Here is a 26,006-nt window from a genome sequence, read left to right as displayed (position 1 = left end):
TTTTATATATATGTGTGTGTGTGTATACATATATATATTTACATATATGTACATGCCTGTATTTAGACCTTTATTAATGTCCTTTGCCTCCTTGTTCTTTCCTCTATTTACTTCTACTTTTCTCTTGTCCCACCATCATATTGGGCCTTCATTCAGGTTTAATAATTCCTAGCTGCTACGTTACGCTTGATTAAGCCCCACTAGGCATCCTATGCCTTTCTCTCTATTGATTTTAATTCACTTGTTGTTCCCTTGTACCTGGGTGGGTTTCCCCCACCCCCTTTCCCTTCCCCAACCTCCCTTTCTCCCATATCCCTCCAGAACCATTGGTCCAGTTCTTTTCATCTCTGAATTATTTATCCCACCTATCTTATCTAGGTAGACATGCAGATACATTAATAAGCACAAAAACCAGGCAAAGCCAAGTAAAACAGCAAAGGAAGTCAAGACCAACAAAACAATAACAACAAAAAGAAAGTCACTGACAAAAATGGAAAGGCCTACAAATAGTTCAAGATCTGTTTGTTGGTCTTTATGAGTGTTTTCTAGTCTTGTTTATATATGCCCACAGGAGAGAAAGAGAGAGACCAGGCTTCAACTCAATGCACCAAGACGTGTATGCAACATACCGGCAATGTACCCGGGAACAAATAAGAGAGGTCTGTGAGGCCAATCCCAAGTCCAACTATGTGGACACTCACCCCACCCCCAGAAGACTGCACTTCAGAGGACAGCACTGGGACTACAGCTTTGGGAGAGGGGCTCATCTGATTAGGGGCCATGGGAGAAATAAAAAGGGATGGAGAGGTAGGGGAGGACATCCTGGCCCAGTAAGCCCCAAGGACGATATTCCTGCTCAGACCAGACAACGCACAGAGGACCACAGGGCCGGCCCCACCACGCAGACACAATGTCCCTCACTAAACCATAGCACTGCAGGGGACAACACTGGAGACACAGTGCAGGAAGTGTGCACAATCTGACCCTATCACACTGGGGTGAAACACTAAGGGTATGCAACAGAGCAACAAGGGGAGCAAAGTGATGAAATCCCCGGGGAATACCAAAAATAGACTTTGGTGACAGAGTGTGGCACCCCATCAGACATGACTGGAAAACAAAGAGACTGCATTTTAACATGATTTATTGGAGGATGGGAGGACAGGTGCAGATGAAAGTTCTAATCCGTGTATCAGGGAATCTAGTGGCATAGTAGGTTATGAGTTGGGATACTAACTATAAAGGCCGTAGTCTGAAACTACCAGTTGCTCAGCAGGAGAAAGATGAGGCTTTGTACTTGGGGAAAGAGTTACAGTCTCGGCAACCCACAGAGGCAGTTTGTCCCTGTGCTTTAGGGTCCCTATGAGTTGGATTCAAAGCAATGGCAGTGAGTTCAGGGTTTTGAATTAGTGTGTGTCATGATGGAATGGGTACGGCAAGTATGCCTTATGAAGGTACTTGATGCCAAGCATTTTTATGGCACTGTAGTGGTCACTAAGAGATGAACAATAATTACCTCACCATCTTACCCTCAAAAAGTGCAGTGTGGTTAGCGAATGTAGAGAGATATGCATCATTAAGAGATACTTTCAAAACTGTATTCGTTGTCCTGAGAGTAAGATAACCTGAGTTTTGATGGCCCTAACAATGATGTAAACAGAGTTGGAAGAGCAGCTGAGGTAAGTCAACTAGTTCAGACAATGATAAATATTGGGACAGAGAGCAATTGGGGGAAATGTTTGAATTGTTCACTTCCATAAATAGGGGTGGGAGTACTCCCACCCATACATTCATTCTTTTGATGAATTCATATAACTTAACACAGCGGCAACAAATTAGGATATGTGTATATTTAATTGGCTGTATGAGTGGGTTATAAAGAATAAAAATACACATTAGCTATCCTAAAAAAAAACACAAAATCTTGTGCCTGAGTCTGTGTATGCATGGTTGTAGGAGTGGTGGGGAGAATAAAAAGCCTTTAAGAAGCTTTAGAAACACTGTCCCTTGAAGACCAAGTGGGTGCATAAGCAAATGTGGTGAAGAAAGCTGATGGAACCCAGCTATCAAATGATATAGCATCTAGGGTTTTTAACACTTGAAGGTAAACAAGCAGCCATGTAGCTAAGAAGCACACCAGCCTGTGTGACCACGAAGTGCCAAAGGGATCAGTTATCAGGCATCAAAGAACAAAAAATCATATCATCGTGTGCTCACCTTCCCAATACAATCGCTGAAGACAAATAGGTGCATAAGCAAATGTGGTGAAGAAAGCTCATGGTGCCCGGCTACCAAAAGACATAGCATCTGGGGTCTTAAAGGCTTGAAGGTAAACAAGCGGCCATCTAGCTCAGAAGCAACAAAGCCCACATGGAAGAAGCACACTAGCCTGTATGATCATGAGGTATCGAAGGGATCAGGTATCAGGCATCATCAGAACAAAAACTGAATCATTGTGAATGAGGGGTAGTGCAGATTGGGGGCCCAAGACCCACCTGTCGGCAACTGGACTTCGAAACATACAACTTTCCTCTAGGTCCTAAATGCTTCCTCCCCACACCCACTATCATGATCCCAATTCTACCTTACAAATCCAGCTAGACCAGAGCATGTACACTGGTATAGATAGGAACTGGAAACACATGGAATCCAAGACAGATGATCCCTTCAGGACCAGTGCTGAGAGTGGCGATACCAGGAGGGTTGAGTGAGGTTGGAGTGGAAAGGGGGAACCGATTACAAGGATCTACATATAACCTCCTCCCTGGGGAATGGACAACAAAAAAGTGGGAAGGGAGACGTCAGATAGTTTAAGATATGACATAATAATAATTTATAAATTATCAAGGGTTCATGAGGGAGAGGGAAGTCGGAATGGAGGGGGGGAAATGAGGAGCTGATATCAAAGGCTCAAGTAGAAAGCAAATGTTTTGAGAATGATGATGGCAACACATGTACAAATGTCCTAGACACAATGGATGGATGTATGGATTGTGATAAGAGTTGTATGGGCCCCCAATAAAATGATTTTTAAAAAAGAAAAGAAACACTGCCCCACTGTGTCTATCTCTTTCACAGGGATCTCATTTCCTGCTCACTCCTTCTTCTTTTATCATGCCCTCTTAATTTCAACCATGGCTTTCTGATGCAGAACCTTCTGCTAATGGCTTGGTTCTGCCTTCCCCATCTCTGAAAGAAGGGATGGGATACATGCCATTGAAATGCCTGGTGAGGCATAGAAGACTGGATTGGCTAACTCTCTTTGGATTGGGAACTCATTCTAATCCAGCCAGCAATGGGCAAAGAAGTCGCTCAAACCACATGCCTCCATAGAGACAGCTGTGATTTGTGGAAGGTGGTCCCATGGAAAGGTGGTATGGGCAGGGAAGCACAGGCCCAGCTCTGTGATTCAGGGACTCCCTCCACCTCGTTCCCCACCCCTGTTGAAGGTGAAAGCACACAAGGTTCTGTAGTGGCTGGTGTTCTTATTATTTTGCTTTTGGTACCTTTTAACTCCCTCTAGGTCACTGAAATTTAATCTCTAGCCTGCAGAATCTGCTTGGTTTAGCTGTACTCCCAGAGATCTTGGCCCTGCTCCCATTCTCGACATAAATCTAACTTGTTCACACAAGGAGGGAAACTTTAACCTTGGCCTTATTAGGTCTGTGCACAGGCTGAGCCAATGCCCCTACCTAATTGCCAAATTACATTTAGGTTTAAACTCCCCATGCTCCTTTCTGTTATGCTTCTATGATAAAATTGGGATGGTCAGATTTTTTTCATATAAAAGAATCTTTATATTCAATGAATATGTATTGACTATGTGCTGTGCACCAAAAAGTGCCATAAGTGCTTGGGTTAAAACAGAGGAGACAGTAATTCCTCACTTAACTCTGAAATTTCTGTATGATACTTGTATTAAATAACGGCACTAGGAACTGAAACATATACCTTCAACTTGAGAGAAATACTTTTTATGATGTATTTGGAACTTGAAATTTTGAAGCACTGATAAAAGAGAATCTTAGGGGAATGCACCTACTTTCTGATGAAAAGAATAATTGTTATGAACACTTATAGTCATATTATGCCTGGGGTCTTTATGACATTGTATTTCAATTGTTTGGTTTTTCTCTCTCCTTTCCTAAAATAAGAGCTCCTACAAGGCATTTTTATATTTCCCTCTGGTGCCTTGACTATTGGTGTTGGTTAAATGAATGTGAATGAAATTTGCACTAGGATAGCTTTGGGCTGTAAGTAATTTGACCTTGTAAGCTTCCAATATGATTACAAATGGCAGCTAAAGAGCCTGATGCCATGAAGGACTACTGAAACTTACCAGAGCCCAACAGTTTGAACTTCAGGCAGCATTTTAAGAGAATTTCCTATGGCTCATCTCTGAATAATTATCAGTAAAAAGACGCCCTAGTGGGAGGAAAGGTGTTTGTTTTCTTGTTTTGTTTTGTTTTCCCATTAGTGGCTTTTGAAGTACCTCAAGAAATCAGCTTATAATCTAATGCTGAGCACATCAACTTTCTAATTCTCAGGTATATGGACAGCAGGTTAGACACATCTGTTCTAGGCAGAGCATCGTGATTAGCGTCACAGTGGGTGCTGTTAAGCACCCCAAAGGCCAGCAAAAAGATCAGCACAGACTGAGAGATTGTGTTTCATAATGCCCAAAATAAACAGGGGTGATTTTTTGATGAGGAGGAACCATTCTTCAAGAATTTCTACTTACTATCTTCTCTAACACTCCGCTTGATGCCCTCTAGCAAACGAAGAGCTAGTACAGGGGCATGTAGAGCATCTACAGGATTTGATTCTCAAGAAACAGTCTAACTAGTTCTTGGGTGGTACAAGTGCTTATGTACTTGACCTTGAGCCAAATGTTCTGGCTTAATCCCATGCAGCGGGACCTTGAAAGAAAGGGCAGTCAATCTGCTTCTGAGAAGATCACAACCTTGTGAATTCTATGGAATAGTTCTAATCTGCACACATGGTGTCTTCCTGACTCAGGATTGAGTTGACAGCGACTGAAAACAGCAGGCCTCATGAGATCTCTTTATATGTCCAGCAGAAAAAGGCAAGCGACGGGGAACTTCTGAGTTAAAGTTCTAGACTACAACAGAGAACTAAAATGTGAAGATGCCAAACGCTGCCACCTCAACCCGTCAGCAATAAGAAGTGCTCAATATCTTTCTGCATAATTTTGGCAAGTCATTTGAAATCTTTATGCTCAAATTTTTTTCAAACATAAAATCACAGGAATGAACAAGTGGATTTTTTAATCTATGAGTTTGCTTCTATTGCCAACGTACTCTCTTTTCTAAAACACAAGTAGGCAGCCCTTCTCTATAGCCAAGGCATTACAAGGAAACTACACATTCTCCCTCAGTCCAATCACCCCCTTCCACAACTCAGCCAGCTGACAGCAAACTTAAGGTTCATCCAATAGTCTCCCTTTAGTTTTAAATCATTACCATAGGTAAGGCACTGCACTCGATGCTGAAGATTTATGCCATCCTTCCTAGCTCATGATCCGGCCACATTATCAGAAAGTAAAAGGCCATTACACAACTAAGTTTTGTCTACTATATAAACACTTTGCTGTTCTATTTGGTTAATGTGACAACACAGAATTTCAATAACAAAAAGGGGAAATGATAAAGAGCAAATTGAAAGTGAGAATCATGTAAGTAATTCATAAGTAAGGCATAAAGAAGACGCTTGGGTGAAAGTCATCTGACCTCTTAGTGCTCAATAGGTACTGGGGTGAGCACTATGAGGTCAGTGGGGTTTGTCTGCCTCACCCACTGCTGCACTCGCAGGACCTAGAACAAGGCCTTGCAAATGCTAAAGCACAACAATTTCTTATCTGTTCAATGAGTGGATAAAAACAATTGAAATCAGTCAGATCCCTATATAAGCAAGACTTAGACTTCTAGACCCTCAGCGTCCCCTCGGTGTCTTTTCACAGCACTAACATTTTATTCTCTACTCCCAACATCCAGGTATGCTGTTCCTGTGGATAGCGATACAAGGAAATGGATGATAATTATTCATCAACCAGGATGACATTTAGAGCTGTATGAAACAGGTTCTAAGGGTTTGTGTAGATGGCGACTTGCACTTCTACCGAGTGAAGGCTTCCACCTAAGCCACTGATTTTCAAGTTCACGTGAAGCTCTTCCAGACAGTAACCATAACCTCTGCCGTCAGTTGGAAGTTTGTTTTGTAGCGGTCACTAAGCAAATCACCCTATATTCTTATAAATTTCATTCTGCATTATTTCTAGTTGAGATTGCAGGAGACCTGCACCTCCAAGGGAATCAGAGTAGGAGGAAATGTGACATGAAAATCATTTGGCTATAACTTTCCAGTCTCAGGGAAACTGTAGCACCCAGAGGTGAGTCTTAGGGGAATGCTGACCTATGGCCATCAAAGCCCACAGGGCAGGGTGGTGAGAACAATACAATTCTGAAGGTCATAAAACATACAAGATTCTGTCCCAAATCCTTTCCCACAGATTTAAAATAACTCACTCATTTGAAAAGTAAGGAAATAGAAACCCAGATATGGGAAGGAATTTACCCAAGGTTACACAACTGATTAGTGCCAGATGGGTACTCTTTCCAAATCATAAGTGCATTGAAAGGAAAACCGTACTTCCGGCACATTTGCACACAGTGCATCTGTCTACTTTCACTTGCACGTACAGGCACACACTATTCACGTTGGATGAAAAAGGTAAAATTGGGCCCAATAAGATTTAATTCCCCACTGTAATAGCAGTTTTACATTCCACATTCAGACAGCTGGCATCATTGAAGACAGCTCAGAACCCCTGAGGATATCCAAACTGTCACAATTGGAGAAAAGATTTAAGTGCCCTGCAGTGGAAGACCTCCTCAACGACATTACAAAGCTGATTCAAAACATCATCTTTGTCGGATCCTCAATATCCAATCTATGAACAATAGGCATAATTAAACATAAAAAGCTGTAAATTAAGCAAACTAAATGATGGAGCAAATCATTTCATTTTTGCACCTGTGAAGTACAGTACGGCATTGTTATTTTCCCAAAGAAGAGGGCACAGACTCTCGCATGGACAGTTATTGAAAGGGTCCAGAGCAGTAGCAGCTATAATGGACAATAGATTTCTTTCCAAAGACTAAAAAGATATCAATGAATGTAGTTTCCCAGTCAAAGCGAGAACACACAGCTGTCACCACAGATTCCATTTAATGTACTTCAATGTTACTAATTAAGATAAAACTTAGGTCTCCTATTCTCAAACTGGTAAAAGACAGAGGACACAGAAAAACAACTTCAAACTATAATTCTGTATGTCATGCAGAAGAGTTTCTGGCTTTTTCTGCTCAATACTTACAAAGAATACTTCGTATTGAAGCCCTGTGCCCAGAGACGATTGCACAAAAGGAGGCATGAGCTTTGGAGACAAAGTTTTGGATAAAATCCCTACATGGTTACCTTCTAACCAACCATGTATGTGGCCTTAGGAAAGGTATTCACTATTTATGTTCGCTTGTCTTCATAAGTAAAAGAGCATAATTGTAGTATTACCGTTCCTAACTAATTCAATTGCTATGAAAATTAAAAGGTGCCTTCAAAGGTCTACATAAAGCATCTAAAAACTGGCATCTAATTATTAGCTGCAATTCAGTAAATGTTAGCTTTTATTATTTTGGTCTAAAACATTACATATAGCCTTTTAATTTAAGTCAAATAGGAACAAATTTATAGAATTTATTCTTTTTGTAGCATTTTCCATGAGAGATTCATAATATCAACCAAAGAGATTTCATGCATAAAAGAGCTCTCTGAAAGTTTTTTTAAATGTGAATGTGCTCTAATCAACTATATATATATACATATATATGTAATATAAACTGAAGGAATATTGGCAAGGTGAATAAATTCATCATATGAATATTGCCAACAGAGATAGACAGTGTCACCTTTAGTCTGAATGAAACTAAAAGAGCCCAAGAAAAGATCTGCCAATGAGCCCACCATGAGCTAACATAAAATCACCTGCAAAAGTCATTCAGGCATCTGTCCCTGTGATGTGCCAAGCTTTCTCCTCCCACTTTCCAAGCTCCCCCCACCCCCAAAACACACACCCAGCCCCAACTATCACAGGGCAACACTAGAGGCCATTTTGATCATCACAGAAGACATTACATGAAATCCCATAAAGCTATTTGTTTTCATTTTTGTGACAAAAGATACTGTGTATGTGTTTCCCTCTAACTTAGTACCTATCAAAACCTATCAGACAGTTCGCTATGTGCAAGCATTGGACGCTCAATTTTCCCTACGCTAATCTTTAAAATGTTCTAAGGAAAATGTGATCACACAGTCATCCTCTCAGTGATTAAGCTACTTGTGCTACATGGACAGAAATAACACACCATGGATCACTGTTAAGGGGAAATTTCAGCCACAGTAGGTCCTCTGAGCAATCCAAAGTTGAGAGAGAAGCAGGAGTGACCACAGTCCTACAAGGTGTCTGCATGCGCACTGTGAGAATAGCACTGCCTTCATCCAATAGTTTTGTGTGGATTGAATGATCCCACAGTGAGATAGTTAGCTTTTATTGTGCCAACATGGCTAATGAACACATGTGGGAATAATTCGCCTTTCTTGTCTCTTGTGCTTTGATCATCAGACCAGTGGCCAGCTGCCTTGCTTGGTCTGTGCCTCAATTTGCAAGCTACACTACCTGTGGGACACCTAACCCGTGGACTGTGTCGGTGTAATTTGAGGTTCCCTCAAGACCTGCTTTGCCACACTATTAGAATATGCATCTCTTGAGCTGGGGGCTGTCGGACTCCATCATCTGGCTGACTGTTGGTGACCTACCTGCTTGCTGTTTGCTGCCTGAGCCCAGATAGCCTGAATTGCTCTACAGAAGACTACTCGGCGGTCCTCAAGACTTTAAGGACTGCCACTGTCTCATAGTTGTCTCACAGGAGTGAGTTGCACTGAGTCATTTGTATTGCTTTATAGATTAATTAACTATTTCTTTCTTATGTTATATATATACATATATATAATTATTAGCATTCTGGATTTGTTTTTCTAGAGAACCCTAACATACATAGATAAAATGCTTAGACTATATGTTAGGTACAATATATGTTAGGTACAAGGAGATCATGATCATGATATGTTGATGATGATAATGAAGATGATGATGAAAGAAACTTCTATTAGTCAATGAACTGTTCAGAAAATAAAAGATGCTTGTCATTTGGATAAGACAATTAGAATGTTCAATGGATGCCTCTGCTTTTATTTATATATTAATATATAAATAAGAGGATACTTCACAGATTGAAATAAGGAGAGGTATGTGCCAGGGTTATATCATTTAACTATGTTTATTTAATATTTGGGCTAAACAAATAATCCTAGACACTCGGATATATGAAGAAGAACACAACATCAGAATTAGAGGAAGACTCATTAACAACCTATGATACGCAGATGAAACAACTTTGCTTATTAAAAACAGAAAATATTTGAAGCTCTTGATGATAAAGATCAAAAGCTACAATATTGAGTATGGATTACACCTCAAAATAAAGAAAATAAAAAATAAATGGAATAATAAGGAGCATTACAATAAATACAAAAAACCTTTGAAGTTGTCAATGGTTTCACTTAACTTGGATCCATCAAAACCCATGGAAGCAGCAGTCAACTCAAATGATGTATTGGGCAAGTATGCTGCAATGAAAACATTTAGAAGTGTTAGAAATCAAAGAAGCCACTTGGTATTTTTAATCACTTCAAGTGCATAGAAAAGCTGAACTTTGAATAAAGAAGACAGAAGAAAATTAGATGTCTTTGCATTATGGTATTGGTAATGAATATTGAATATACTATGCACTTCTGGAAGAATGGACACATCTTCCTTGGAAAAATATCCATAATTCTCCTTAGAAAGATGAAGAAGCAAGGGTGATGAGACATCATCTCATGTATTTTGGACCTATTAACAAGAAGGAGCAGTTTTGACAAAGTAGAGGATCAGCAAAAAAGAGGAAGATCTTCAATAAGATGGATTGACACAGCAGCTACCCCAATGGGCTCGAGACCAGCAGTGAGGCTGACAATGTTGCAGGGCTGAGCAGATCCATTCTGCTTTACCTGGGGTCGCCAGGAGTTGGAATTGCTTTGACTGCTCCTACTAACATCAATAAAATATGCTGTAGGAGAACAACAACAAAAAATGCAATAATACAGCTTGCAAATGTTTACTGTGGACTAATAAAACATAAGGTAGAGAAAGGAAAATAAATGAGGCTCAATGAAAAACACGGAAAAATGAAGGGTTATGAATGTGGCTAAAGACATATATACGACCATGCAACTGTAAAAGAGTATGATTCCGAAGATAATCTGAATGTTGGGCGTGTTATTAGAAGAGATCTGGCCCAGGAAAAGGACATCACGCTTGGTAAAGTGGAAGGGCCCCCAACGAGGAAGACCCTGGCCATGATGGGCTGCACCTCCACGCATGGCTACAGAAATGGGTTGAAACACCCAGCACTTCTACGGATGGCAAAGGACCAAGCACTGTTTCGTTTGGGTGTGCTTAGGGTTGCTTTGAGTTGGGATCAGCTCTGCAGCACCTCATAACAACAGAAGTGTTCCTTAGTGCTTGGGGGATACTGCCAGATCTTTCTTCTGTACAGAAGGTTTGAAGTGCCCACTTTTCAGTTAGCATCTCAAGACCTAACCCTCTGTGCCATCACAGCTTCTTGCACCAGATACTAGTTTAATTCCATTAGTAAAGTATGTCTGCCTTGAGTTTTGTGCTCTTTTAAAGAATTATCTATATGGGATCAAATCAATAACAACTTCAATGATTAGACGAGAAACTTATGGGGCAGTAAGTTGATGTTGATGTCCGTGGAGTAATTTGGAAAGGATAGGAAAAGTGGCTGTATAACTTGAAAAATACAATCAAGGACACTGAATTGTACATGTGGAAATTGTTGAGATAGAATATATAATTATTTTATGTACTTTTACCAAAAACACATATAAATAAATAATACTTTAAAAGTATAACTATTACTCATAATGAAGTGTCAGGCTGGATAAGAAAGAATTCTGATCCCATGAAAATATAAAGGAGTCAAAGGGTTAAAATATAATAAATATATAATTTAGAAAGGATAATTATAAAATCTAATATATCTTTAGGAAGTCAGAGTATGTCATTGAATGAAGTGATATAATTTTTGTTCCAGTACCATAAATCAATACAAAATTAAAATCTTAGCTAGTTGGAGAAAAAAGTTACTTATATTAAATAATAGTATATAACTTATTTTTTACAAATTCATAGTATACTTGTACATTTGCCTGTGTACCTAAAACTAATCAAGCATCTACAAAATATAAACTTAAAATAAATACGATCTCATATTCCATTATTATACAGTGTCATATATCCTCATAAAGAGGACCATAATCCAAGATAAGGTCTCTGCTTCTCACAATGGGATACATCCATTACTCAAGAAAAATACAGTGCACAAACATGACTAGGCATATTTCTTTTTAAATTTTAGGAATACACAATAAAACTTAAAGAATCTAAAATTAAGGACTACTTTGATAAGATGTTTTAGAAGACTCAAGAGAAAGAAAACTTCATAGGAATAAAAAAGGTATGGGACAGATAGATAAAAACATATTTAATTTTGAACATATCACTTAGAGAAATGGGAAATCTGTGTCGGATCCACCTTATGGTATCTTTATCATTTACACAAGAGCAGACAAATGCTCTACAAGTGAAGGCACGTCTCCCATGTTCACTGAGTATGCTTAATGGATATTTTTGGAAGAAATCTGCAGGCTGTAACAATGGTAAGACCAGGAGTTGAATTTCAGCTCCACAATTTACCGGCTGCATGGCATGGGACAAGTTAATCAATATCTTTGAATCTCAGCCTCTCCAACTTCAACTCCATATGAGCAGAATAACTCTAAAAGGTACTGAAAATATTTAATGATTTGAAGTGCATAAAAGTACAAAACGTCGTATAAGAAGGCACTCAATCAGAGTTAGTTGAATTAGGGAAAAAATATATGTTTAAGTTCCTTAAAATTGATAATGAGGGAAGTATATTACAGGCATGAAATAAAATAATAGAGAGGTGAGAGAATAAGAGAAAACACAACATTGGGAGATGTCTTACAGAGCTAAAGAAATCATGAATCACATACCCCTACTTCCAAGACAAGCTCAGTCATATTTTTGACTCCACAGACTGCAAGTACAAGATTCTCATGGGGGTTCATGTAGTTTGAAAGCAGTGATCATCCTGCTATACGTTACCATGACATGCCATTGAGGTCCATAGAACTCTGATTGGAATACAGAATATCCTACAAATGCAATCTAATAATTCAAGCTCTACTAACTTGTATCCAATATCTTTTACAATAACATTAAAAAGTAGTTCGTAATAATCCCTGGATAATTTTGAAACAGTGTTAGTAAATGTAGCTCTTTTACCTCTAATCTTTAACTCCCCACAAAAGACTGGGTCGGATCTTGTATATTGAGTGTATTTCCTCTCTTCCTGAAGGATCTGGGTAAGAGAAGTGAGGGGTGATGCTGATAGGATTATATGATACAGTTCTGCGTGACAGTTCAATGTGATTATAAAAATTTGAAGTTCTAATGAGGCTCCTGGTCAATTTGATCATTCTGCTAGGTATAAAATGAGACATCTCAGAAGCAGGGACGAGCTAGGAGTGGAGTGTGTCATTGGGATCCTGAGAGAGAGAGCTCTGCCCTCAGAGGAGCATGTGGGGCGTGGCACAGCAGAAGCACCCAGACCTAGAGCCATGAGGCAGAGTGGTGGGCTTCTGGCCCCACATCATGTGTAAATTCGAGTGCCTGTGCAAGAGACTTGCTTTTAGCACAGTGGTTCTCAAGCTTCCTGATGCCGCAACCCTATAATACAGTTCCTCATGTTGTGGTGACTCCCCAGCCATAACATTATTTTCGTTGCTACTTCATATCTGTAATTTTGTTACTGTTAGGAATCCTCATGTAAATATCTGACATGCAGGGTGCATTTTCATTGTTACTAATTGAACATAATTAACGCATAGTGATTAATCACAAACACAATATGTAATTATGTATTGTGAAATATTGATTTCTAATGACAAATAAATGAAATTTTGTCCTGAAGTATGGCATGGGTAAGAGTCCTCACCCGATATCCGCATGTGGCGGACCCGCCTGGAGACGGGTAGAGGCTTCCTAAGACCATCGGAAATACGTGTTTTCTGATGGTATAAAGCGACCCCTGTGAAAGGGTCGTTTGAGAGGTCGTGATGGCATGGGTAAGAATCCTCACCCGATACCCGCATGTGGCGGACCCGCCTGGAGACGGGTAGAGGCTTCCTAAGGCCATCGGAAATACGTGTTTTCTGATGGTATAAAGCGACCCCTGTGAAAGGGTCGGTTGAGGGGTCGTGACCCACAGTTTGAGAAACGCTGTTTTAGAATGAGGTGACTCCAGGCATTTAATTGCATAACTAGTTTTGATTATATACAAAGCTGGAGTCAAACACCCAGCCTGAGGCTTATAGCACAGTGGACCGTCCTTCGGGCATGTATTGATCGCACTGACAGACGTCGGAAACACTGCCTCCGCAGAGCAGAGACGACTGAGAAGTCAAGGACCAGAGTCTGTCTTGACGAGAATAAGTAGTCCCTGAGTTTTTCTAATTCTGAAGTGCAGCCTGTTAACCTCCCCAATAAGTCCCTAATTATGAGTCTTCCTTTTGAATTCTTTGTTGTAGTTGCAGTGAATTATTCAGCTCCACTCTGAGATGGATGGTGGTGTCAGATTGGGTAAGGAAGATTGGCTGGTGGGTGAAGGCATGTCTGGTCTCCACCGCAGAGGACTTGGCCTCAGTCCACTGATTTTGAATCTCCTTCCTCCTGGTGAAAGTGAACAAAGTCAGGTCCCACCCACCCCCTCTTCACAGAAATCTCATTTCTCACCAAATTATCTGTTAAAGTAGAAGGAAAATGTCCCTACACACTTCAAATGGTTTAGATTTGTTTGGGGGCTAACAGGTTGGTAGTAGATGGTTCAATCCCTCTCAGATGTTCTGGTAAATATCAAAGGTCTAGCAATCTGCTTCCATAAAGATTACAGCCAGGAAAACCTGTATCCCATGGGCTCTCTAAAGACTCAAAACAACAACAGAACTCAATAAAAGGAGAGAGAGCAAAGGAAGGGGGGTGGAGAACTGGTTATAGTACAGTACAGTACAGTACAATGCAATGCAATACATTCCATGTGTTTTAAAAGGACTGAAAGTACAGACATATGTCGGTGCTGTTTTGACAGTCTTGTACCAATGCAACCTAGTGTCTGTTTCGTTTAAGTAATTACAGTCCGTGTTCCTGACATATGTTCAACCAGTGTCCCACTGGGATTGCAGCACTTCTGCTACACTCCGTTCTGCTTGCACACCCTTTCCCATCACTGGGCATTGTCTGGAGTCCCTCACGAAAAGCTGTATTTTGGTCAGTATGGTGCCAAGTGTTATACTGTAATCGACTATTGTTCTGATTATATTTTCATTTATTTATTCCATTCCAACTCATAGCAACCCGGTAAAATGAAGTAAAACTTCCTGCTTCTCTGGTTTCCAAGGCTGTAATCTTTGTTACGGGCGTAGACCTTCAGTATCTTTCTCTGGGTGAGTGGTTAGTGGGTTTGAACCACTGATCTTTTAATTAAGATTCAAGTGTTTAACTATGGTGGCATTGACAACAATCTATTATAGCATTGACCAACTACTTTAGGACAAAAACTCCTTCAGTCATAACGAAACTAAGAAACGGATAACTCCATTTCACATATGAGGAATTCATGAAATAAAGAGGCTGAATAACTAGCTCAAGGCCACATCCCTACAGGGCAGGGCTTGGGCCGCTATCTGAAGGGTCAGTAGTTGAAAACTACCAGCTTCGCTGTGGGACAAAGATGGAGCTTTCTGCTACTATAAGCAGTGAACAGCCTTGGAAACTCACGGGGGCAGTTCTACCCTGTCCTATAGAGTCGCAATGAGCTGACAACAAGTCTACGGCATGAGTGTTTTGTTTATGGATTTGAACTCAGGCTTAGCAATATATGTCTTTAAACAATACCTGATGCTGTCCCTAAAAGGAAACTAAATGGATAACTACATATTAATAACATAAACTCATACTGAGGATATACCAAAGCCCACAGATCGTAACCTAACTCAAAACCACCATGCCACCAAGCCTGGTACCTCGCATATGGTGAGAGCTAAGGAAATGTTTGTTATTTTGTAATGATATTGCGGAAATCATGCAAAATCACATGGTGTGATCATTCTGAAATGATTTATTTGAAATGTCAACATGGTCAACATCGTTTTAGGTTGGTTTTTTTTGGTTTTATAATGTGGAATCGTTTTCTTATTGGGATAAAGATTTGTCTTTTTCAGGATCTTAACTGGGATGTGTTTCAGCCTAGAAACACCTTTATAACATCAGGTTATTTTGAGGCTTTGGCTTCTGATGGATCTACTAAGTCTGCCACTCTGGTATGAAAGAAAATTCGATTAATCCAAAAAGAAATGTTCCTCATAGAGTCCCACTGATTTCTGACTGCGTTCGATGTTCTCCCAGGTGTTTACAGAATTGATTGAATCGAGGTAAAGAGAAAAATCTATCATTTCCCAGTTTGTCCTTTTATTTTGGCTGGTATTTTAGGTGGTTTTCTGTTCAATTGCTCTTAAGCATTTATTCCAGAAGCATGGAAAAAAAGGAATCATATTATTTTCCCATTAGGAAGATATACATGTCGTTCACCCTCAACAGAGAGTATCACCACAATGATTATTTGTCTTATTTTACAGACCACCCCTCATCCAATAGAAAACGTTTAAAATAAATCAATTGTAAAAAAAAAAAATTCCTGGAGGCATAGTTGGTTACAGCTGGCTGCTAATTGCAAGGTCAGAAGTTCAAAGCCACTAGGTGCTCCATTCCTGTAAAGATTGACAATCTCAGCATCTCATCAGGGCAGTGCGACTCTGTCCCATTGGGTCACTTGAGTAGGAATCAACACAGTGGTAGCGACATTTGTTGTTGTTGTTTTTAACATAAGCACAAGGAGCCCTGCTGATACGACAACGACCGACGTGTTTGGCTGCTCAGCAAATGGTTGCTAGTTTAGACCTACCCTGCAGTTCGAAAGGAGAAAGATTGGAGCCAAGAAAACCCTATGGGGAAGCTCTACTACTCTGTGGCGTGCAGTCACTGTGAGTCAAAATCAACTCCAGGGCACCAGAAACAACAACAATCTAACCACAAAGAGTCCTTGGGGGGTACCAACAGTTAAGGATGCAACTTAACTAGCTGTAAGGACGGCCATTCAAACTCAACTGGAGGGGCATCAGTAGACAGGCCTTTGAAAAAAATGGCATAGCCTTGGGGGAAACAAACAATAAAAAACATCATTGGAGCAGTTCTACTCTGGGCATAACAACTCACAATAACAATAATCTAAGCCATTCACGAGTCATAAATCAAATGGCCATTGATGACTTTCTAATCAAAAAGAGGGAGCACAATTGTTAATACAGCACTCTAGATAGCACTGTATTTTCATCTTATATGTAGACATTAATGCTTTAAATTGTAGTTCATTTTCTGGTTGGTCTGCAGGGTCATTTATATTTTTGTAACTTGTATAATAAATAGTTTTTAACTCCAAATATCATATACTCTTCTTAAACAGCCATTTGTAAATAGGGCCCCCAAACTTCTGACTCGTAAATGCTTTGAAATTACTCATAATACGTGAAACAGTACATGTTATTATCTTTACACACATTTTCTAACAAGGAGAAATGCATTTAAAGGGAAATGGTACTGCTTCTTCCAGATGCTGTACATCAAACACAATCTTCCTGCTATGGCTGCCATCTTTAGCTATGGAGGAACGTCAAAATGCTCAGGGGAAAATGGAATTAAAAGATAACGAAAAATATCCCCTTGAGATTTTGGAAGCCGCTCATGTTCAATATGGACATAGAGCCCTTAGGTAGATCTAGTTCTGTGAAATGAAGGAGATCCTGGTCTGGTTGTTGTTATTCGGTGCCATCAAATCGGTTCCCACCCACAGCAACCTTCTGGGCAGCCCTATGGATGCCCAGTGCTGTGACTTCCTCACAGCTGCTCGTATGTCTGAGCCCATTGTTGCAGCCACTCTATCAATTCTCATTGAGGGCCTGCCTCTTTTCTCCATCCTCCACTTTATCAAGCACGATGTCCTTCCGCAGGGACTGGACTCTGCTGACCAGATGTCCAAAGTCTGTAAGACGAAGTTTCACTATCCTTGACTCTGTGGAGCACTCTGGCTGTATTTTCCCAAGACAGATTTGTTTGTCCTTTTAGGAGTCTATGGTACTTAAATATTCTTAGCCAGCACTGCAATTCAAATGCATCAACTCTTCTTTCATCTTGCTATTCAAAGTCCAACTTTCTCATGCAGGCAATTAGTGGCTGGTTTGGTAGTAACATTTATTTTAATATAGATACAATGAACATGATATATATGCAATATGTCTTCAAGTGTTGTTTTCTGACTTCTAGAATAATTTCTGAGACTTGTTAACAGCATCTGAAATTCTCTTGTGATTCCTATTTTTTTTCCTTTTAAAATTTATAAGAAACATTTCTCAAAGCTCATTATCAGCTATGATTAGGTACACTTTGAACAAGAGCTAATCAAACCTTATAAAAAAATCTGTTAGAGACTTGATTATGACAGTTTCCCTAGAAACTCGGGAAACAGAATAAACACCTTAGAATCCAAGACTTCTTGGCAAAGGGTCTTACCATCCATCTGCTTGTGTTAACGTTTATGAAAACACAAACAGAATATCTACCACCCAAATCCCATTGTGCATAAGTATATTTTGTTAATAAAGGAGTGGAATATCAACTGTCTTTTTAATGTATGACTAAATTAGTGACTGACATGTTTCGGAAGAGAGAAAAAGCTAAAGGAAATAGGGAGGAAAGGAAGGAAAGCGGAGAAAAGGAAAAAAGATTAAAAGGTGCCTCCTCTTTCCTGGGATGCATTTTAACAACCCTCTAAGACTCACTAGTCAGTGCCTCGTTAAATTATATTCCTTTTATCACTAATTATTGAAGGTAGTCCAATATACTTGTAAGCTATACTATTCAAATTTATTCCATTATGAATTCATTCTTTCAGCAAAAATTGTGCTGTGCTGAGTGACTGCAACAGAGGCCAGAGATTCACAAGTGAGCAAGGTATAATCTTTGACCTCCAGGAGCTTAGAGGCCACTGGGGAGACAGGATACAAAACTACTTCCTTTTTCACTTATTTACTTTTCCAAATCTGCTCCACGCCTGCAGTCACCTCTCCTATTCTTTTGTTAAGACGGCCATCCCTTCTTTCAGGCAACTCTGGACTCATCCCACCTCAACCCGTGTTCTTAGAAATCTTGATTCTGGTGGGGCTGGCAGTCACAGATCCCTGTGGCCCGCCTTCCATCCTCTAGCTTTGGCCTCGTAAGTGTTGTTGATTTCATTTAGGTCCATCAGATCATTTCACGAGACATTTGAATATGAAGCACAGACACACTGGTATCGAAGGTGTATATTTTGTTTTGCTATTTTGTTGCTGACCATAGTCACAGCAAAACAACAGCAATTCAGCAGTTTCTACATTGGCAATTCCGTGGCACTAATCATATTCGTCCAGTAGGGCAATCATTCTCAATCCTGAGTTGCTCCTCCTTCATTAGTAGGAACATACTGACTCGTCCCCAAGGTTCCTTCCTATCGAATCTATCAAGTTGCTGTTATCAATTTGATCCCACATATCAACAGACTAACAAAAAACACCACACCACAGAGTCAATTCCAGCTCATACGGACTCTGTAGGACAGGGTAGAACTGCCTCGGAGTTTCTGAGACTGTCACTCTTTACAGGAATCGAAAGCCCAGAATTTCTCTGGCTGATCCCAAATCGACAGTTCCTGAGACAGTACAATGCTGAAGGAAGATATATTTTACTAGTTAAACTAAACTAGTGTTTGGTCTTAATAAACCCTGGGGGGATGTTTGGGTTTAAGGTTTAAAGATGATCTCTGGACCATCGTTTCAGGGAGTGGGGGAATATGAGCATTTTGAATCTGAATTCACAAATTCTACTGTTGAGATTCAGAGCTGCCAAAGTTCTCAACTTTCCGTAAAACTTGATTTCACTTTTTCATTCAGTTGAGAAAACTTCAGATATTCCAATGAATCAATTTTTCTTGCTTACACTCGTCAACTCAGTGTCTGTTGCCAGTGTGGAAACCCTGGCTCTTTAATGGCGCTCATGCCCTGTAGACTTACAGGACGGCTTTCTCAAGCCCTAGCCCAGAAAGACAGATGCTCTTTCATGGCTTCCTTACTCAGGAAAATGCCCAGTGGCAGTGAAATGTGGTGATATCATTTTGAACTCCTGTAAATTAGGAATTAGAACTTACCTTAAGACACAATTGTCCAGTCTCCCACTGTTCGCGAGACTCTCTCTTGCATATAGTACCATTTCTTGACTATCTATATCCACTGCTGGACAACTCACACTGCAAAAGGCAGCTAGCTTCAATTCTGGATGATTCTAGTTGTCAGGAAGGCCTGGCATTTAGTAAAAATTGGCCCCCTCATACATTTCCATCTCATCACATTTCAATGCATGCTGTGGTCTTTGCTATTTCCTCCAGAGGGCTAAACCTAATGTGACACGTGCACTATCAACTAGGCTTCTTCCACGGATCTAAATAAATTGTCAGAACAGAGTCAAAATCCTATGAGATGGAGTTTTAAAAGAATTCGCATCTTCACAGACCACCACTTTGACCACAAAAAGAAAGGAGGGGGAAAAAAAGTCATGCTTGAATGCCTATTAAAGAATCAGGTGAAAACTGCCAAGAAGTGCTGACCTTTCATGACAAGCTGCCAAGAAAATAAATACTTCTTGGCATGCAGGCCAGATTTAAAGGCCAAATATCAATGGATGCACATTCATCCTCCAATCTTTAATGCGATTCAATGAATCTTGGAGTTGCTCAAAACTTTAGAAATAGAAGAGCTCACATGCCATCATTTTACTCACTTTTACATCTAGAAAAGTGGAACTTGGGCTTGGGTGTATTAACTCCTATTTTCTAAGAAAAGTTGCTATCACTTTTGGGGGGAAAAATAACCAAACAGATATAAGGTTATACATCGACAGCTAAACAATTATTACTTTTCTTGTACAGACATGACTTGAGAATTGAGTTACTTTATGACATGGGCATCTAGAATGTAAAGTATGAGATGAAAAGAAAAATTAATTCACTTTGGAGACCTTATAGCCACACGGAAAATAAGAGCATGTCTACCAGAAATCCACATGAGAAAATGGAGATTACAATTGATTGCTGTAGCCCTAAGTAGAAGACTTTGTTGCAAAGTCAGCAAATTAACTACAACTTATAATGATTAACCTGAGATGATAAATTATAGTTGTTTCAATATTTAAATTTGTGACTCGGTCTTCTATGTACTTTTCTACACAGAAGCCTTCAAGTGTTCAGACTGTGTTCCACGGGGCTCTGTTCTTTCAGTTCCATGAGAGCTTTACCAGTGCTTTGGAATTTCAGGTGAAGTGTTCTGATCTTATGTGTTGTGTATGTGCCAATCAGGATTGCTTTTTCTTTATGGAGGGTACTATTTCTTCAAATACATGTTTGTACTGTGTCTGATCAGTACAATAAGGTAAGGTATGGTATGGTCTTGGCAAAAAATAGATAATTCTAAAGTATTTGGACTTACTCTCTGTGTAACAGGTCGAGCAAGCATGCCCTGCATTTCAGAAGGCGTTGTCTTTTCCCTCAAGAGTCTTTAAGTCTTCTTCTTCAAGAGTTACTATCTAACCCATTGTATGAAGTTACAGGACTACTGCTGACGGAGGCAATGTTCTTTCATTAACTTGGCAGAAAAAAAAAAAAACGGAAACGCTCTCGTTTCCTTCAATGTCAGTACCATTTAGTTGCACATTATTGTGTCTCCTGTGTTTAAAATATAATAATAACTCCACTTGTCCTCAGACTGTTACTATATGGGCAATAACAGTGATCCTAAAGCGCAGAGGAAAACTGCCCCATAGTCTGTCCTAAACTGTAATTGTTATGAGAGCTGATTTCCAGGGTTTCTTTTACGAAGAGGTTGCAGGGTAGGTTCCAACAGCTGATCTTTTCAGGGCTGACCGAGAACACAACCACGGCGCCACCAGGGTTCCGGGTATCCTGATGTTCGCATCAGCCTTCTCAAGCACACGACATTGGATCAGGGGCACTCTGGACAGTGAAATGTATTTTATAAGACATTCATCAAAGAGCATATCGCTTATTTATAAGAAAAAGATTCAGATCACTACTCAGAAATACGGAATTTCTAACATATTCCAATAGCTACGCAATAGCAATTGATGACTGATATGAAGGAACACGGGCACCAGTGATGTTGAAAGGAATTAGTTCGTCTGCTAGGAATTTATACCAAATACGATGGGACTGCACGAATTCACAGAAAAGCTATGGTATTGTTCAATCACAGCTTTCCACAAATGTTTCGAAATGCCTTTGTATAAACAAGGCCACAGAATCAAAAGCTGCTAAAGGTAGCTGTGGGTTACAGAATAATACAGTAGCTGATAGTTTTAAGTAAGCACTCAAATTCCATGCACCACGCCCCTCCCAAAGGAGCAAATGACTTTAATATGCTACATAGGAGAAAATCAAATAAGAATGTAATATACTACTCCTTTCACAAAATATGCTATTATGAGTGATTAAAACTTTTTAAAAAATCACTTATCTTTAAAATGGTCATTTTAATTATGTGATGAATTATGCTGGAGAAAGGGAAAGTTCTTTAGTATTGTCAAATAATAAACAATAACCAATACATAAGCAGAGATCAGAGTAATTTCTGGAAAATCACAGTACTCAAAAATGAATTTGTATACCTGGATGTTCAGGTGCTATCAATAAGCTGAGATTAATCGATTCTAGAGCCTGCATAATCTAATTGAGCTTTATGGATAAGTCCTTGAGACAGTACTAGTCCTGCAAATACTAGCTATCAGCATATTTTACGGTCATAACACAAAACTGAAATTATTTTGTAAGCAAAAGATGATAAGTTATGATGTGTTATTATCAAGAGTCTTGTTGGTTTATTATGTTGTCCTCGTTGTGCACACTTCCTTGTTTCCATGGTAATAAGTAGTTCCCTTTATTGCAGCTTCCACTGCATTCAGTCCAAACCTGAATATTTCACCTCAATTATATTTCAGCATTCTTTATGCAAATAATACTCTGCAGATGCTTTTAGGAAAGTCTTAGTGTGACAGTCATGTGCAGAGAGACGACTGCACACAGTAAGGTATTCCCTCCAGCATTGCTGAATTGGGTTTTTTTTCAATGCCAGTTGCACATCTAAAATAGTGCACATGAAAACAAAAGACTTGGGTTTCCTCTCCAGCAATGTCATTGATGACTTACAGCGGTCACCTACCAACTCTCGGCAGGTTTCTTCAATCAAACATTGATACGACATATTATTGACAGTGCTCCTCAGTTTTTAAGGGCTATTTGAAATCCTCACAAGCTAGTCTATGTTGGCAACACTACCACCTGTCTCTGTGGAAATGAAGTGTATTTGGTCACAGCTTGACAATAGCTCACTGGAGTTGGGACCCACTCTCTCACTGCCTTTCCCTTCCTGTTGTTGAGACACTCAGATCGATGGAACAGCCATGTTGAGACCCACACCAGGGTTGAGATGCTTCCACTGCCACTGGATCCAAAAGATTTTCTACCCACTGGCCTGTGATCTTCCTGTATTTGGCATCATGGCATGTGCTGCATGAATCTAAAGGGAAATTTATGAACTAGTATCAGACATATGGGCTGATATCAGACTTATGGACTTGATCTGAACTAGGTTGGGATGTTTTCTCAATACATAAGTGAACTTTGATATAAAGCTCTCTTACACATATGAGTATCTCTAGTAGTCTAGTTTCTCTAGTAAACCTGGACTAACACTGCCCTCTTGGATATTGGATAGAGTTTTATCAGAATAATATACTGAATAAAATCACAAAGACTTACAGTATTCAGCATGCCTCCAGATATTTTAAACTATTTCATAATAGGCAGTATATCATTCAGTTCAAAAGCCTTACATTAAGAATTTTAATCTTTTAAATTGTCACTATATGAGAGCAATGAATAGAGTAATGTTCATGATAAGGTTATGTTCTATTGGACTGTTAAAATATAGTTTTGATTAAAACAAAAAACAACTATGGCCTTGTCACTTAGAATTATTACTCTAACTGTGCATGAACAAGTTTCTTCTGAAAAAATTCTATATTTAAAACATTAATAATCCAATTAGAAACCAAAATTTAAAAGCCCACTGCCAAACCTGATCCTGGAGAATCCATGCTACTCCACTGAGAACTCTCCTATGCAGAGTGGGACGGCACTCCTGGACATTTCAGACTGTGCCCTTCTTGAGCATTTTTCTTACCAAAAATGCTGGGAATTGTACAATGCAAGTCCACAAGAAACAGCCTACCATACCCTTTCTAAATGTCAACAAAATAATTAGCAAATGGAATTAACGATAGGGGATTATGCTCATATCCAAGATCAAGTGAAGCTGAAGAACATTAAAATAATCCATGAGAGCCAAAGTACACTGAAATACGCACCATCTGAATTTAAAGACTATCTGAAGAGTCCATTTGGCACACTGAACACTAATGAATGGTATCAAGGGTATTGTATGTGGAGAAAGCCAAAAGGTCATGCAAAACGCATGAAAGGAAGAAAAAACCCAAGTGGATGTCAAAAGAGACTCTGAAACGTGTTCTTTAACACAGAGTCACTAAAGTGAATGATAGACATCATGAAAAGAGCTGAACAAAGATTTCAAAGAGCTACTCAAGAAACCCTGTACTATTGTGAAATGTGCAAAGCCTTGAAGTCAGATTTCTCAAACTGAAAAAACTGAAAAAAAATTCAAGCCTCAAGTTTAAATATTGTAGGGTGCTATGATTAAAATTTCAAAAGCAAAAATGAAGAAACACACAGTTACTCTTAAAATTATCAGTGGGCATCCAACCATTTCAGGAGGTAACATAATGCCAAGAACCAATGGTATTGAAGGAAGAAGTCCAAGCTGCCCCGAAGGCATTGGCAAAACAACAACCAAAAAAAGTAAACCTTCAGGAATTTATAGAATACCATTTGAGACATTTTAGCGAACAGCTGAACAGTGGAAGTAGTCACACATTTTTGCCAAGAAACTTGGAAGCTAGTCAAATAACAAAGAGATTCACCTTTGTGACCATTTCAAAGAAAAGTAACCAACATAATTCAGAAATTGTAGAACAATATCATTGACATCACTTTCAAGTACATTTTTTCCTGAAGTTTATTTAAAAATACTTACTGTAGTACATCAACAGGAAATTGCTAGGAATTCGAGCCAGATTCAGAAGAGGATGTGGATGTCAATGTCAAATGGATCTTAGCTGAAAGCAGAAAAGACCTGACAGATGTCACCAGTGTTTTATTGACTACACAAAGCCATTTGACTGTGTTGATCATATTGAATTATGGATAACATTGCAAAGAACAGGACTTCCAGAACATTCAGTTGTGTTCAAACAGAACATATACACAGACCAAGAGGCAATTGTTTAAATAAAACAAGAAGGTATTGCTTGCTTTAAAGCCAGCAAAAGTGTGGAAAAGATTGTATCATTTTTACCAGATTTACTCAATCTATTTGCTAAGCAAATAATCTGAGAAATTGGAAAATATGAAGAGGATATCAAAATATCAAAGCTGGAGGAAGACTCATTAAGAGCCAGCAATATTCAGGTGTTTGCTTCCTGAAAGTGAAGAGGACTTGAAGTTCTTACTGATAAAGATCAAAGATTATAGCCTTCATTGTGCCTTATACCTCAACATAAAAAAAAATCAACAAAAATTCTCACAACTGTTCCAATAAGCAGGAGCTGTGGTGGTATGGCGGTTACACATAGGGCTGCTAGCTGAAAGGTCGACAGTTCAAAACCACCAGCGCCTCCATGGGCTAAAGCCGGGGATTTCTACTTCTGTAAATAGTTACGTGCTCAGGAACTCACAGGCAGTCCTACGCTGTGCTTTAGGGCTGCTGTGAGTCAGTGCTGACTTGACGGCAGTGAAGAGAGTACAGTCAGCAGTATCGTGACGAACGAGAAGGGCTTAGCTGTCAAGGGTTCCATGTCTGTGCTCTGCTGTGAATGGGGGACTCCTGTCCAAAGTGAGTTGCAAGAATTGTTTGTGGTGCTGGTTTTTTGTTTGTTTGTTTTTAAAGTATTCTCTGTATTTTTCCTTGTCCGGGGAAACTCTCACACCTCTATTTTGATGGACAGTTTGGCAGGACAGAGGATCCTTAGGGTGCTGTGATTCTTTCAGCTTCTGGAGTAGAATTTCGATCTACTTGTATGTACAATCAGCCCCGCTGAAAGCAGTAGTCAAGAGATCAAAGGCACATTTCACTCTGCAAATCTGTTCCAAAGGACCTCTTCCAAGTGTTTAAAAGCAAGTAGGACCCATGGAGCACTAGAGTTTGTCTGATACAAGCCATGCTGTTTTCAATCATCAAATATAAATGGAAACACTAGACAATGGCTAAGAAAAACCTAATCATTTTTAACTTTCGATTATGATTAGTGAAAAATATTGAACACATCAAGAACGGCCAAATGAAGAAACAAATCTCTCTTGAAAGAAGTACAAGTAGTA

General features: G+C 39.5%; 1 protein-coding gene and 1 long non-coding RNA gene across 2 annotated transcripts in view; one reads left to right on the top strand and one right to left on the bottom strand.

Annotated features, from left to right (window-relative positions):
• GRIK2 (glutamate ionotropic receptor kainate type subunit 2) overlaps window positions 1-26,006 on the bottom strand; it is a 754,527-nt gene that overhangs the window by 584,419 nt on the left and 144,102 nt on the right. The gene's annotated exons all lie outside the window — the stretch shown is intronic.
• The window catches only part of LOC123522186, a 52,147-nt gene continuing 46,884 nt past the window's right edge, over window positions 20,744-26,006 (top strand). The window contains exon 1 of the long non-coding RNA XR_006680467.1: window positions 20,744-20,795. This is a non-coding gene — a long non-coding RNA (uncharacterized LOC123522186). The remainder of the gene's footprint in view (window positions 20,796-26,006) is intronic.

Source organism: Echinops telfairi, unplaced genomic scaffold, assembly GCF_000313985.2.
Source record: "Echinops telfairi isolate 266 unplaced genomic scaffold, ASM31398v2 ScPeMD7_3533;HRSCAF=4204_0, whole genome shotgun sequence".
NCBI classification, from domain to species: domain Eukaryota; kingdom Metazoa; phylum Chordata; class Mammalia; order Afrosoricida; family Tenrecidae; genus Echinops; species Echinops telfairi.
The sequence above is the reverse complement of the archived record's forward strand: the minus strand, read 5'-3'. Positions and strand labels throughout refer to the sequence as shown.